This window comes from Astatotilapia calliptera, chromosome 9 (assembly GCF_964374335.1).
Source record: "Astatotilapia calliptera chromosome 9, fAstCal68.1, whole genome shotgun sequence".
In the NCBI taxonomy this organism is placed as follows: domain Eukaryota; kingdom Metazoa; phylum Chordata; class Actinopteri; order Cichliformes; family Cichlidae; genus Astatotilapia; species Astatotilapia calliptera.
In genome coordinates, this window is record NC_137430.1 from 24,272,503 (window position 1) to 24,287,356 (window position 14,854).

The window sequence follows — 14,854 nt, forward strand, 5'->3', positions numbered from 1 at the left end:
CAATGGTGAGCAGTCAGGCTTGAAGCCTCTGTTTCTACCTGTTCATGAACTCTACAGATAATGTCAGGAAACTCTTAAAAACACACCTTTAACATCTGGCACTGAACTAGTGCTTCCACTTCATAAAAAAATAATAATAATAGGACCACTGTACAGTCGTACCCACTGAGTTCAGCCATATTTAGGAATCAGGTGGATAAGACCTTTACGCATATCTCCTTTATCAATATCACAGATACTTTCTGCTTTGTTACTCCCAAGATTGTTTCTTTTCTCACGTTTCCATGTTTGGATCTCATGTATGGTTTATTTTTATTAATGTATTTGTATGTCTGTGTGCGTGTGTATTTGTGATGGCTTGCTTGCTTCTTAAATTCCTGTTTTACTATGTAAGTGACCTTGTTTTTTAATGTGTTTTTATGCCTGTGAAGACCTTTTGAGCCCTCTGTATGTAATATTGGGTTATACAAATAAAACAGAAATGACCCGAAGTGAATTAAGTGAACTCATTTCACAATTACATTTGCAGTTTCCATCAAAAATATACAGCACTATTAATGCTAACTGAACAAGAATTTAAATGTGCACATACTATTTTCTTTTTTTTAGTTGAGCTGCACTACAACATTTTCACATTCTCCTGGGATCCTGGGATAGAAGTCCCTTGTTGTTGGGGTAGAATCGCTGCTCTAACTGATAATGCATAATGCATGGATATAAAGTACATTAGCTGATACTTATACCAGCAAAGAAATTGGATAATTGACTGTTAATTGCTGATTAGTCTCTGACCTGCTAAAAGATAGTTGACGTTATAATTCCAGTAACTGCCTTTTACAGTCATTGAAAAGAGATGATTGTACCATTAACTGGTCAATTTCACCTCTAAACAAGGTATTGATTTCCCCAGTGGACATTTAAAGAAAAAGAAGGTGTGGCTCTGTGCACATCTACAGCAATGTCATAACAAATGTCAGCTTTTTAAAACACTGGTGCCCAAACCTCGTGCTTAAAACAGCCAGAGCAGAAAGCACAGCAGACAGAGCAGAATAAGGAGGAACTTTACGTGAAGTGATCTGGAGGCTCTCACTGCGTAGATACTGCTAAGAAGATCTGCAGTGAAATGTGCAAATGTTTGAGTTTATGAAATCCACTACACTGTGCAGGCCTTTGCACACTTAAGCTCTGGCAGAGCAATGATTCAAAGCAAGTGACCTTTTCACACCGTGATCTTGACAGTTGGGTCCTGATTTATCATCGAGCTCAATTCCATTTAGTGGTTGTTCTAATTCATCTCTGACTTCTGCCCATCTCCATAATTGAATCAAGACATTTGCACGCAAGTTAAAATGCCCTCTTAATTGTTCTTTATTTCATTTTAATTCTTCTGTTGATTGATTTTTTTTTTCTTTTAAGCTCAGACACATCAGGGCCAGTGTTTCGCACAGTGAGGGTCAGGCAGCATGGGTTTTGCATAGCAAACTATACGCAGACATGCATCGCGGTGCATTTCGAGTTCACAAGGCTGTAGAGAGTTGGGGATCAGAGACAGCAGAGGGGCCTTGATGTTCAAGGGATGAGACCGGGGAGTTGTTGTCCCCCTGACTCTGGCACCATGACCAAAATACAAAGCTGAGCTTATTTACATATGCTGCATCAAAACATCCTCGCTGTTACTCTATGAGAAGCGGGGATTTGGACTAATCATCCAGCAAGTATTGAACGATTACATTTTCATCAGATGCAATGTAAGAGGGCTGAAAGATCAAGTGAACTAATGGATGACCTAATCATGGGGGATTGGCTGTATCGATTCAGATGGCCATATCCTCATTGTCTGTCATGCCTCAGAGGCTAGCGGCGGATACGTTTTCTTATTGGCTGAAACTACCATATTCAAGAAAACCTCATTCAGATTACACTAATTTAGCCCGTGCCTCTCCTGTTTCCCTGAGGGTTAAATAGATTACAGGGTAAGAATGTCAATCTTGCTGAGTTGCAGCTTAGAACTTGTGTTGCGGAGGGTTAGACTTCCAATAATTTACTGTAACAAGTTTTTATCAATCTTACTCCCTTTTTCAATATTTTTTTCTCATATTTCCTCTCCGGGAGATTCTGCAGCGCACAGTTCCTCTTCTTGCATCCACCATACATAAATTGTCTTAATCCTCATTGATATACAGTGTGTTGAAAATGTTGTCATGCTTGCAGATGCAATTTTGCACGCAGGCAAAATTATGACTTGGTGGTTGGTGACACTGGCTGCCAACACTGCAGAGACAGTCATTCTTCAAGGACAATCTTCTGCATCTGTGTGAATAATCAATGTTACTGAGAGTTTATCATGGACTTGTAGCATCTTTCAGGTAGCATTGGGCAATATCGCTTCTGCAAAGCACATCTAGGATTAAAGGGACTACTTGCTTAAGATGATAGAGAATCCCTAAAAGAGAGGAGAAAAATCAAGGTAAATACTCGAGATTGAGAAGGGGTGTAGATAACAGACAAGTACAGAGGTCATTCTCAGCAATTTCCCTCCAGACGCGTCACAGCAGGTTCTGAAAGAGAAACGTCTCGCTGCAGACAGACATGTTCATTCACCTCGGTTTGTGTCGACTGAGACAGCATCCTGATCCGAATCCTAATCACGCACCCACTTGCTTGCATTCAGTGGTCTGTGTGTCACAGAGCAGAAGAGCCATGGCAGCTTAGGGTGTGCTCTCAATTCACACTCCAGCCTGCAACTACAAAATCTCTGCAAATGAGGGAAAAAAGGGTTGACAGGGATCTAACTTTGCTATTAATCCCTATCTGAATCGAAAGCCGTTTGGTAGTCAGCTGATTTGCAAAGATCAAATGACTACACAAAGTTTTCTTTAATGACCCACAGAGAATTTTTTTTCTAGGCAACTTGCTGCTTTTACTCCTTGAAGCTCAGCTGTTTAAATATTCTCACTTACTGTTTAAGCTGTACAACCACTAATTTCAACTCTGAATTTTATTCCAGAGGTGTTGCAGGCAGATAGATGCCTTTTTCCTCTTTTCATTGCTTTAAAAAAAAAAAAATTGACTCAGATATATCAACTATTTTTCCAAAAGTGAGTGAATACATATTCTACAAGTCGCAAAACATTACTCCCAGTTGCTGTGTGACTGCTTGGTTAGCAGAAATAACTTTATTATTTATGATATTTTGTTTTAAAGGAAAAATTCTGATTATGCAGATTTAAGCATAACCGTGATATCACAAGTAGAAAAACTGGTTGATAGCTTTATTAAGTCTGTGCAGGACAAATCTATTTCACCCTCGGCATTGCTATGGATATTTTGGTTATATGCACTGTTGGTCAAGTTACTTAAAAAAAGTAATTAGTTACTAATTACTGATTACTTCTCCAAGAAAGTAATCCCATTACTTTACTGAATATTCATTTTCAAAAGTAATTAGTTGCTTTATTACTTAGTTACGTGTAACTAAAAACATGATACACAACCTGAATATGTAATAAAGCAATAGATGTTTCAGCCAAATTCTGTTTTTTTGCAAAATCTATCATATAAAATTGAATCAAATGAAAAAAGTCTCTTTCTTAAAATTGTTTATTAGTTTTAATCTTTTAACTTTATGCACATTGCATCAAGCAAAAATTTAATCACATGCAACAGTCTTTGACTTGAAGAAATTTGTTTACCATTTAAACCTATTTTCTGCCTATTCCAGCATATAAAATAAAATATTCTTTTGTGTTTACACTCACTCTTTCAAATAGATGCAGGTAAAACTCAGCAAAAAAAAACAATAAAATCAAATATTCAGCAGCACTGAGTCCTGTCGCTCTTAAATCTATTGTCACCTGTTTAGCAGGAGTGGGGCCGGTCATGTCAGTGGGGGGATCCAGGGAGTTACTCTGTGAATTTCACATTCCTGTGGCAGCGTGCTAGGTAATTGTACTTGCTCAGATCTGAAGTTTAATTTTTAGCTGTAGAAAGAAGTTTTCCTCCAGAGTCTACAGTGGACGCTAATGCTTTTGCCACTTTTTACTGAATCAAACTCAAAATAATGTCAGTACGTCCAAGCTTTAAACGCTGCATGGTCGTACTCTCTCCCGCACTCCATCTTATCCATTGTTGATCTACACACGTCACGTCGCACTCTCGTACGTCGATGTCATGAGACACTCTCACAAACAAAATCACGGTTTAGTAACCCAGCGTGCTTACGGGAAAGTAACAGTAATCTAATTACCTTTTTTGCAATAGTAATCCCTTACTTTACTCATTACTTGAAAATAGTAATCAGATTACAGCCCATCTCTGCTTATATGTGCCAACTTTGCACTCTCTACCTGATAGTATAAATTAGCTATAGAGACCAAAGACATTTTTTGTACCAGCACGCTTGGTTGTGCTGCAAAGTTGTCCATTTAATATGGTGTAACATGGTTACTGACTCACTGTTAGAGGCAGGCACTCATTTTTCACTAATGAAGGGCCGCCAGAGTTTGCAAAGATTCAGAAAGCAAAGCCTAATGAATGCTTAAAGGGACATCAACAAAACCTTCATCAGATTGAAATTTGGTTTATCGTCTGTTCCCAGCATCCCCTCAGTGTTTTATTTGTTCCCTGACAGTGCTGTTGTGACCAATTAACAACCGGATCTCCTCCACAAACATCCACCTTTAAATTTAAATTTTATACTGAGGATGAGCTCAACATTTGAAAGGTTTAAATTCTCGCATGCAAGGCAGTTGGTGAGCAAAAAATTGTCTTGGTATAAACAAACAAACAAAAATTGTACAAATTGGAACACATTTTCTACAAACGTGTACGAATTGAGTTCCAGTGTTTCTTCTATGTTTGGCTCTCTCCCTGAAGGTCCACTTGCATGCACCTATATGTGATTTCACCACAGACCTCTCTTTTGGAAAGAGCAAACATCAAATTTCATGTCAAACTGACTCAACCTACACGCTGAGAATTAAATAGCAGATTTCAATGGGGAGGGCACACTGTCCAAGCCTGAAAGTGATGCTTCTGGCTCACTTAAGGATTTCACATGAATACTGAGAATTTGTTCCCCCAGTGTCAGACTGTCAAAACCGAATATTTGCCTTAAGGTAAGAGTCGCAAAAGTTTCAATCACACCTGAAATGTACACATATATAGGTGTGAGTTTGGATATTAAAAACAAAGCATGAGACAATATTTAGATGAACTGCAGACGGAGTTCCAGAAGTGTTTTGATACTTTATAAAATGTATTCTCTTTTTTTCATAAATGATTCAAATCCAGAGTCACCCCAGCTGCCAGCATCTGAAGGAATCTGGAACTTAAACGTTTATAGCTACAAGTGGTGCATACTTGATGCTAACTAATAAATCTTGTGTGAAATATTACTGTAAAGGTGCCTCTCCATCCTCATGCGGAATTGCTCTTTTACCTCGACGCACGTAATCATTTAAGGAAACTGCTTGAGGTTACATCAGTTTATCAGTTTCTACTTCATTTGTTGTGCCTCCAGCACCAGGCTTTTCGTTTTGCATTTTTGAAAAGTGACAAATATCACAAGCTTTTGACAGCCAGCCTTGCCTGCACGTCACCCGGATGTTTTTCTTTCATTTTGAAAAAAAAAAGGAGAACAAATATTGTCATCTTGTGTTGCATACAATGAGAAAAAGAGAAAGAAAGAGCAACTAACAAGCACAAATAAAATAAAATAAAATGAGGAACAGGAAGGGACAGTAAAAAAAAAAAGGCAGAGACACTGGCTTTGTCATGACAGTCTCCTCTCCCATGGCGGGGAAGATGTGTGTTCACATGCTCCAGTAGTCAGGTTGAAAAACCCAGGCCTGTTGCATTCACTCGAGCAGTGCAGGAGCACTCATGGTTGCCTGGTTGGCAAAGAGCTTGTTATCCCCCTACTCCTTCATCTGCTTGCGCCTCTTCTTTCCACATCCCTTCTTCTCACACCCCAAGCATCTGCATTCTGTTTGCTTCAACAAGCCCCCTCTGCTTTTCCTGGCCACCGTGTAACAAGGAAACAAGCAGCGCCTTTTTTATTTTTCTTGCAAAGACACAGGTGAAGACAAGCAGCACAGCCAGCAGCCCAGGTGGTGTTTGCGTCAAGCAAAAGCTTCCTGATCCTGAAAATCAAATGCTGTCCCATCAAACCAAATCCGCTGCTCCCGCCGTGCCTGAAACGTCCTGCTGGTGACAAATGTGAGTCCCCAATCTCAAAAAAAGGAAATGAGCAGTGATAATCTAATGGAATCGGTCAACCAACAAGTGTCAAATGGGAATACACACAGGCGCGGGTGAGCGGCTGGGTTGACTGAATACGCTGGATAATGAAGCTGAGAGAAGTATAACAAGTCTTCTTCCTCTTATTGAGCATATTTCAAAGATTTCTCGTTAACTCCAAGAGTTTCTTTTCTGCCCATTAAATTTTCTTTCCATCTTTATGTGAATGGGACTGTATGAGCCAAGAGCACTTGCTGAGCCAGTGGGTGGAGGCCAAACAGAACCAAAACAATAACAATCATTTTTACAAGTTTTTCTTGAAGCTCATAAAATGAATACAAAATGTTTTAAAATGGCACACAATAGGGCAGGGAGTCGGTACTCTATTCAGACTTCAGAAGCTAAAATGCAACAAACTGCTTCTCATGACTGCATTTGTTAAGATGTTCAAGCTCTAACTAATGGGTCTGGGCTGGCATGCGCTCATGTACACTTATGTACACCTTCCAGGAAGTGACCGGCCTGGTCAGTGCTGTTAATTCCTCCTGTGCATTTCTGACTACTTTTTCAGTTATCAATTTGGAATTTAAGGAATGTGCATAGAAAAAAATTCTGATCATGACAAAGAATGAGGACCTAGGAGGGAAAGGGTCCCAGCATTTGATTTGCAGCAGCACTCTATATAAAACACTGGGACATGACCACAAAGTTATTACCACATAAAACACCATGCGTGAGCACAAATACTGGTGAGTGCCATTGGTCACCTCTTTAGGTTATGTTGTAGGCTTTACTGAGACTCAGAGGAGGAGCCAGACATTTGAAACACCCGGGGCTTAGCCCTAAAGGGTAGTATGCATGTGGGATTTTTTTTTTTTTTTTGAGGGGGGGGGGGGGGGGGTGTAGAAATGACTGAAAGATTAATAGGCTCTGTTTTGAGTTTTGTTCAAAAAAGAATGACTTCATATAGGGAAATATATATATCACACATGCAGGACACCTTAAACTAGTTTTTTAATTGAGCAGCAAGACAGAACGAAGTCGGGGCTGTATCAAGACACAGGGACTAAACCCCAATTCAACCAGACCCAGAACTGATCCAGAATTAAAACAGGACTACAACAGTTCAAAAGCAGGATTACTGAGGACTTAACCAAGACATAACCACAATCAGAACTAGATGATAGTAGCACTAAAAATCATCATAGACCTGCACTACACTTATTTATTTAATTCTACCAAAGTACAATATTTAGATTGAGAAAAGTTTATATAATTATTTAGCCTTGTTGTGCAAACAAGCCTGCAGAACTTAATAAATATAGAATTTGAAAAATAGCAAACCTAAAAAGAAACACTAGGTACGAGATACATGAGTACCTATGATACAGTGATACTTTTAGTAAGCAACCATTTGACTAACATGTGTGTCTCACCTGCTCTTGTTCATCTCTGTTCTGTCCTCATTCTCCATCTCAATCTCTGCTCCTCTCTCCCTCTTTGTGCTGACAATCATCAAATATACAGTTGAAACCAGATATTTACAAACTCTTCAGATCAAAACAAACACTTTTTTAATTGTAACATCAAATCAGACTAAATGTTTATTTTTTTAGATTGATAAATATAAAAACATATTTGTTAACTTTAAGAGTAAAGAGAGAAACTGTCTGTGTTTTTTAATTGCAAATGGCACCAAATTGTATTCAAACTTGAGCCACACTTATGGAGCTCCACGATTCTTTTCCTGGTGTTTTGGTTGACATCTCTTGATTTTCCCATGTCAAAGAAACAGGCTCTGTGTTTTGCCTTATATGCATCCACAGCTGTGCCACCAGTTTACTCACATGGACTCTACTAACCTATCAGAAGCTTCTTCAGCTCAGAATGGAATCCTCTGGAGTTTTCTTATTAATTAACAATAAACTTAGTGTACATGTACTCCTAAATTTGATGAAAGTGATAAAAAACAGAAAGCTCTGTCTCTCTTTATTCTGACATTTAACTAATTCAAAATATATTTCAATATTTATCTAAAACAAAAGTTTACTCTAAATTGATGTTGTACAGTAAAAATGTTTTATGTTTTCTCCCTAAAGTGTAAATATCTGGTTACAAATGTGAATATCCTGCTGTGTACTGAAATCCCTCTTGTTTTGCATAGAAATATACTGAACAACATACAAAGCATAATATATAAAATAACATTTACCTGAGTTTTTTCTTTGAAAGAACCCTCTAATGTCCATTCTTATATTTCAGTACATAACTGAAACCGATTTAGTCGGGGAGGGTAAGAACTGAAAATATGAAATAAACACACGTAAGCTAAGACTCTAAAAAAAAATAGCATTTGTTCGGCTTTTCATTTCGCCATTTGTTGATTCACTTGAAGAGCAAGTAAAATAATATTGGTCAAGTGATCAGTTTGATATCAATCTTTCGTGATGCACCGTCATATTTACATTATTTGTACGGTACGAATGATTTGCTTTGGTACCTGCTCAAACTTAAGCTCTCCTTAGTATGGCTGGCTCCGTCTCTCCAACAGCGCACTCACGGGCAGCAGCTGCCCCCGCCCCCTCGCTCAGTCGCTTAGTGCCTGAGCTTGGATCATACCAATATCAGGGGGGGATTCACGCACAGTCGTAAATTCCCACAGTGTGCACTATGTGCTTCGAATATTGTGTGTACTTTTTGTTTGTCAGCCAGGCATCTAACTATGAAAAAATTACACTCCAAAATACCCCGGGCTTCTGACAAAACAACCCGGGCTTAAGCCCCGTAAGCCACCCCCATGCTCCGCCCCTGCTGAGACTCACTGCAGAAAGCTAAATAAGTCATCACACTCAGCACTGACGAGATTAAGATACCGCATCATTTAATGGTGCTAAAACAAAAAGGATTTCCCAAGTTTATCACCCTGAATGTTGAACACATTTCTCCAAATTTGCCCCCCTGAAAAATGCGCAATAGTTTCCTTTTCTTTTCAAGCCCATGAAGCGTATAGACAAGTAAGATTTTCAGAGGCCAAGCTAGTTTACCCCTGGGACTGCTTTTTACAGTGTTGCATATGAATTATTAAATGTTATGGCAGAGCTACATGAGTCTATCATCACGCCATTATCGACCATTGTTTGGACAAAAATGTGATTTTTTTTTGCCAGGTGTACAGTCTACATCTTTTGTCACGTTTTTGTTTGTTTGTTTGTTTTTATCACACTAACCTGATTTGCATAATTATCAAGCTGATTAACTTGGGGTTGCCAACTAAAAATGAAACATGCTTTTCTCCACTGTGTCTCAAGAAGGGATCAGACATTGTTTGAATCTTTTTGTTGTTGTTGTTGTTATTCTTTGTCATTATTTTGAATGAAATATTCAAGAGGGTTAGGTAAAAAGCATCCCTCTTTCACTTTAGATACATTTCCCCAATCATGAATGTCAACAGCTATCAAGATATTCTTGTAAGCAGATATCTAAATGTATGAAATTTCCTGCTCAGGGAGACAAAAAGGGAAATAAAAAGTAAAAGAGGGAGGATGACAAATGGTGATTAAATCCATTGTGTGCAATCAGTATATGAAATAAAGATCAAGTAAGAATGAGCTCAGCTGATTATCAGTGCGATCGAAAAACAAAGCCTTATACTGCACGTCACAAATTAACTGCGCTCTGTTCCTCCACCATCTCCCACTGTCAGAGATTTTTTTTCCCTGTCTGTTTCTAACTTTTAACACTTTGATTTCTCATGTGAGGACAAACCCACATCTGAAATTGGAAAAGTTCTCCAGTGGTGCTGCAGCAGAGATCGGTGCAGAGTGGCAGCAGCTGATTGAGCTGATGGTCTGAGTTTCTGAAGGCCTCTAAGCCTTTTCAAGAAAGCCCCCCATGGGTTTTCCCTGGTTCAGGAATGCGCTGGGGCCGTGCTGGCTCCAGCTGACAGGGCCCCCTCAGGCCCCAGTGGCTGCCAGGATGAAGAGAATGCTCCGAGTAGACACACACTGACAGGAGCTGATGTGGTCGTCCACGTCCGTCACAACTTTCATTTCCCACACTATGCCACTGATCCCCTTGCTGGGTGACATTAGTGACACTGTCTTTTAATCTGTTGCAAAGAGCTTGACCTGCGGAGCCCGTCTCCCGAGGATAAGAACAAACTCATGGCTACCAGAGCCCAAATGGAAAGTATCACTTTTTGTCCCAGGAAGACCTCACCACAGTGACATCCCCTGATCTGGATCTTGTTTTCTTCCCCAAGAGAAAATCTCAAGAGGGAGGGGGAATTTTAAAAAAGGTACTGGGCTGCCATGGTGCACGTTGTGAATGTTGTTAGTGGTGATAAAAAAAACAAGAGAAGAAAACAAGAGAAACACATACAACTAGTATTTGAAATCTAAGGTTGACTTCAATTTGAACTTTTCGATGGTCTTGTCTTGTGAAGGCCCGCCTCCCTCCGTGTGTTGTCAAAGCGTTTTGACGTATTGTTTCAGGAGCAGGTACGAGAGGGTGTGCCGGCGTAGACAGAAGCCTGCATTTGGAGAGCGAAATTAAAGGTCATTTTGAGAAAGTGAAAATTAATGTGAGCTATCAATTTCAGCCTTTAAAAAATGTGACATATTTCAGTGTGACACATCTTAATTAGGCCATCAATAGCATGGCAACAGTGGCTAATGGCCCAGGAGACACAACCAGGATAAGTTGCCTTCACTTTAACTGTTGTGGACACATTTAAATGGCATTGTTAGTACTTTTCTTTTTTTTGTACTGCTTCTGAAAAAATAATTTGCGCTGCCAACATGTGCTTTCTGATGGTAAAGCATATGCATATTAATGCTCCTGCAGCTATAGCTGTATCAATATCAATACTGAGTTTGCAACGTGATCTCAGTCTTTGGATTTAATTTTATAAGTGATTGCGAGAGCGAATTGGACTGTCTGCATGGATCTAGGATACTGAATGTAATTTAATTAAGTTTTCTTCTTGAAAAGCTGAACAATCTTCCGCCAACCGATTTGAGTTTTTTGAAATGAGGGACCTTCTTCATTAGCGACACATTCTTTAAACTGTTCCAGCTCCCCCCCCCCCACATCCAAAAATAAAAAATAAAAACACCCACCCCTTTCTGCCCAGAGAATAAATAAGATAAGGGAGAGCAATGAACGCATCCATCATTCAAAGTGGAAAAGGGTAATTTAGCTTGGCCCTCCTGACAGCTTTACAACTTTGCACGCTATTCTATTTTAATTGGCAATCATGAATTAACTGAATGAGAGCCCTGTTCACTGCCGATGTCTTTCTCATTGCAGCTTTTAATTGGGTTGACTTGATGAGTTCCTGAGATAAAACCAGACAATATATTCTCATGATTGGCAACCCGTTTGTTGCCATATAATTAGGCTGCAGACAAATCAAGCACATGACTGTTTCCTCCTCAGATGGGGCCCCATCCCTTCATCAGAAACGTCTGGCGGGATTGAAGGAGCGCTACCATCGGTACAGTGGAGCGTCATGTGCGACACGATGGATATTTGGTGTTGAATTTGAACAGGCGTTTTTGCATGAGGTCCAAAGGCTTTAATCCTGCTTCGCTTTCACCCTTGAGTGTCGTGTGGGACGGTCGCGGAACAAAACAAAGAGGACAATCAGTTGCTGCAATAATCTGATTTTAAATATATAGCCGCCCGCTCCAACAGCACACTGAGCTAGTACTTCTTTTTATTATTTTTTTAACTTGCTGGTTCTTAATGATTAAGACAACCCCCGAGGCTCTTCAGACTCACCCTACACTTTTACATATAAGGTCAAATGTTCAAAGCTTTCTTCCATTCTCCCTCCATTTTAGAAATAGGGGGGGAAAAAGGGAATTAAACATTAATGGGCTGATGAATAAATATTGTGTGTCTCCAGGACTCAGCACTTTCTCTCATTCCTTCAACTGGCTTAATTAACTCTTCCTGAAGCCTTTTGTAAATTAACACATCTCTTTCAGTGTCCTTCGACATTGTTTTTCTTTTTCCCCCCACATTCTCTTCTATTTCTTCTTCTTCTTCTTTTTTCCAGTCAAAATTAGTTAGGCAGCTTTGTAATGCAGCAATGTGCCACATGGAGGGACGCATAATTATTCGACCTTAGAGTCACTATTTTAACTTACAGTGCAGATTTTTTCTTTAGATGTTGCTCAGACCGCTTGCTTGAGGCGAAAGCTCACTTGGGATGTTTTTTCTACTTACCAAATAGTATGCGGATCACTTCTGAATATAAGACTCTCGTTTATGATATTCAGAATACCGCAGGCCAAACTAGGACTACATTTTGGACAGTTCGGTACTTTGGTATAGGAATAAGACACATGCTCGTCTCAGCTGTCTCGACTGCTGTCTTGTATCCTATGACTATTTCTTTGTGTATTTTGAGCCTTCTTGTACGGAGTCACAGATATCTTCCCAAAAAGAGCTCACCTGATCTATTATTGAATATTTTCTCTTTTAGTATTCCAACAGACAGCAGTTAGGTGAAAGGCCCAAGCTGTAGGTGCTTTCATCTTTGGTCTTGAACTGTCAAAGCAGCAGTGAAAACTCTGCGAATTTTAAAATGGTCTAATTTCAAATGCGATCGACCAGCCGCAAAAACGCCACCTACGAAACAATCGCTGCTTGATTTCAGGAAAGCAGAGGCTGTCCTTATATGTGGCTGGTGTATGGAATGACAGCTGACAACACTGACAGGTTTTATCAGGATGTAACATATCTGGGTGATCCAAGCTCGTGTTCACTTACAGTACTGTGCAAAAGTCTCAAGCCAGCTCTCATTTTCTATATGCTGCTAGGAAAATGGGAAATATGTGCAGCAATTTAAACATTGCAAACATACATGGAAATAAAGAGTATAGAATAAGTACAATTCTAAAGTCATTATTTGGTATGATCGCCTTTATTCTTTAACACAGCCTGAACTCTCAGGTAAGCTTTCATTTTGTTAAGTACTCGTCACAATCAGTTCTTCAAGCCTCTTAAAGGACATACAAAGCCCTTCTTTGTATTTTTTGCCTGCTTTTGTTCTGTTCTTTGTTAAGTTGATTCCACACTGCTACACTACTACACAATTTATAACTGATAGTGTTTCATGTTGTGTTTTTTTATCCAGGTATGCAGGTATGATCAAAATCTGTAGTACATTTCTGTGTTTACAATCCCATCAATTTTGCCAACACCACTGGCTGAAATGAAGCTCCAAACCATGACAGAACCTCCACCGTGGTTTAGAGATGGACCGATCCGATATTACGTATCGGTATCGGTCCGATACTGACCTAAATTACTGGATCGGATATCGGAGAAAAATAAAAAATGTAATCCGATCCATTAAATATCACGAAAGCACCTCACAAAACTTGCAACACGCCGTAACTCGCCTCAGAACGTCGGAGCAGTATGCATCACGTGATAGAGCAGCTGTGGCATGCGGGACCTGTGGTCTGGATAGCATTTGGAGCTTCGCTAGCAACCTGGCATTTCATCTCCGACAAAGTTATCCCCGAGAGAAGTAAAGCAAGTGTGTAAGTCCATCTCTGAATGTTTGTAAAGCATTCCCACGTTAAGCTTAACGAGCGACTGCCTCTCGCTCTCCGGCTGCTACTTCAATCGTGAAACTGCTAATGATCAGCTGATCGGCTTTTCTGTCGGGAGTCCGTCTCTCTTGTTTGTTTTTGGTCCACTTTGCGCCAGAAAGAGCAAACCAGCGGCTGAACAACAGCAGCACGTTTAAGCTTGATAAGCTGTTGTTAGAATTTATTTAATATTACTTTCTACACCAGGATCTTTTTCTACGTAGCTGACGGCTGGTAACTGTGCAGGGGCGGATCTAGCAAAGTTTAGCCAGGGGGGCCGATAGGGCATTAACTGGGAAAAGGGGGCACAAAGACATACTTTTCTTTCTTATTCTCATTTAAAATGTCTAGCTTTTAATAAATAATTATCTGACACCCAAAGTTTTAATTTGATGTAAAATGTATAGAAGTCCATTATTGTATATAGTAACTATTAAGTCTAATATATATACCCTAGTAAGCTATAGTACATTTTCCTTTGGGAAGGTACCATCTGTGCAGTCTGCAATTTTGTTGAAGAAAGATGTTGAATCTATTTAATATTTCTTGAAAAAGAATTGATTTCTGTGCATTTTTTTTCACACTGCATCAAATTAAGGTTGATTACGTCGATTAAGCATCATGAGGTGGAGCGTGAGGGGTGGTTCCCTATTTTTTATTTATTTATTTTTGTTGTTGCTGGGAGTTGGAACCCTATTAGTTAGGTTGCTTAATATTTACGCTAAGTACTCCTTAAAATACCAGAATAGGGAGGATGGTGTAGGTCTAAGTTTATTAGATTGATCAGTATTGCTGAACTATGAAATATTTTTTTTGTATACAGGTATAACAGAATAGCTTTAGTGTAGTTGTTGTTTTAAACTTGAGTATGAACTTGCAGACTTGCAAAATGCAGCAAGATATTTTAAAAAACAGTTTTGTTGATTAAAAAGCACTATATCGGATTCATATCGGTATCGGCAGATATCCAAATTTATGATATCGGTATCGGTATCGGACATAAA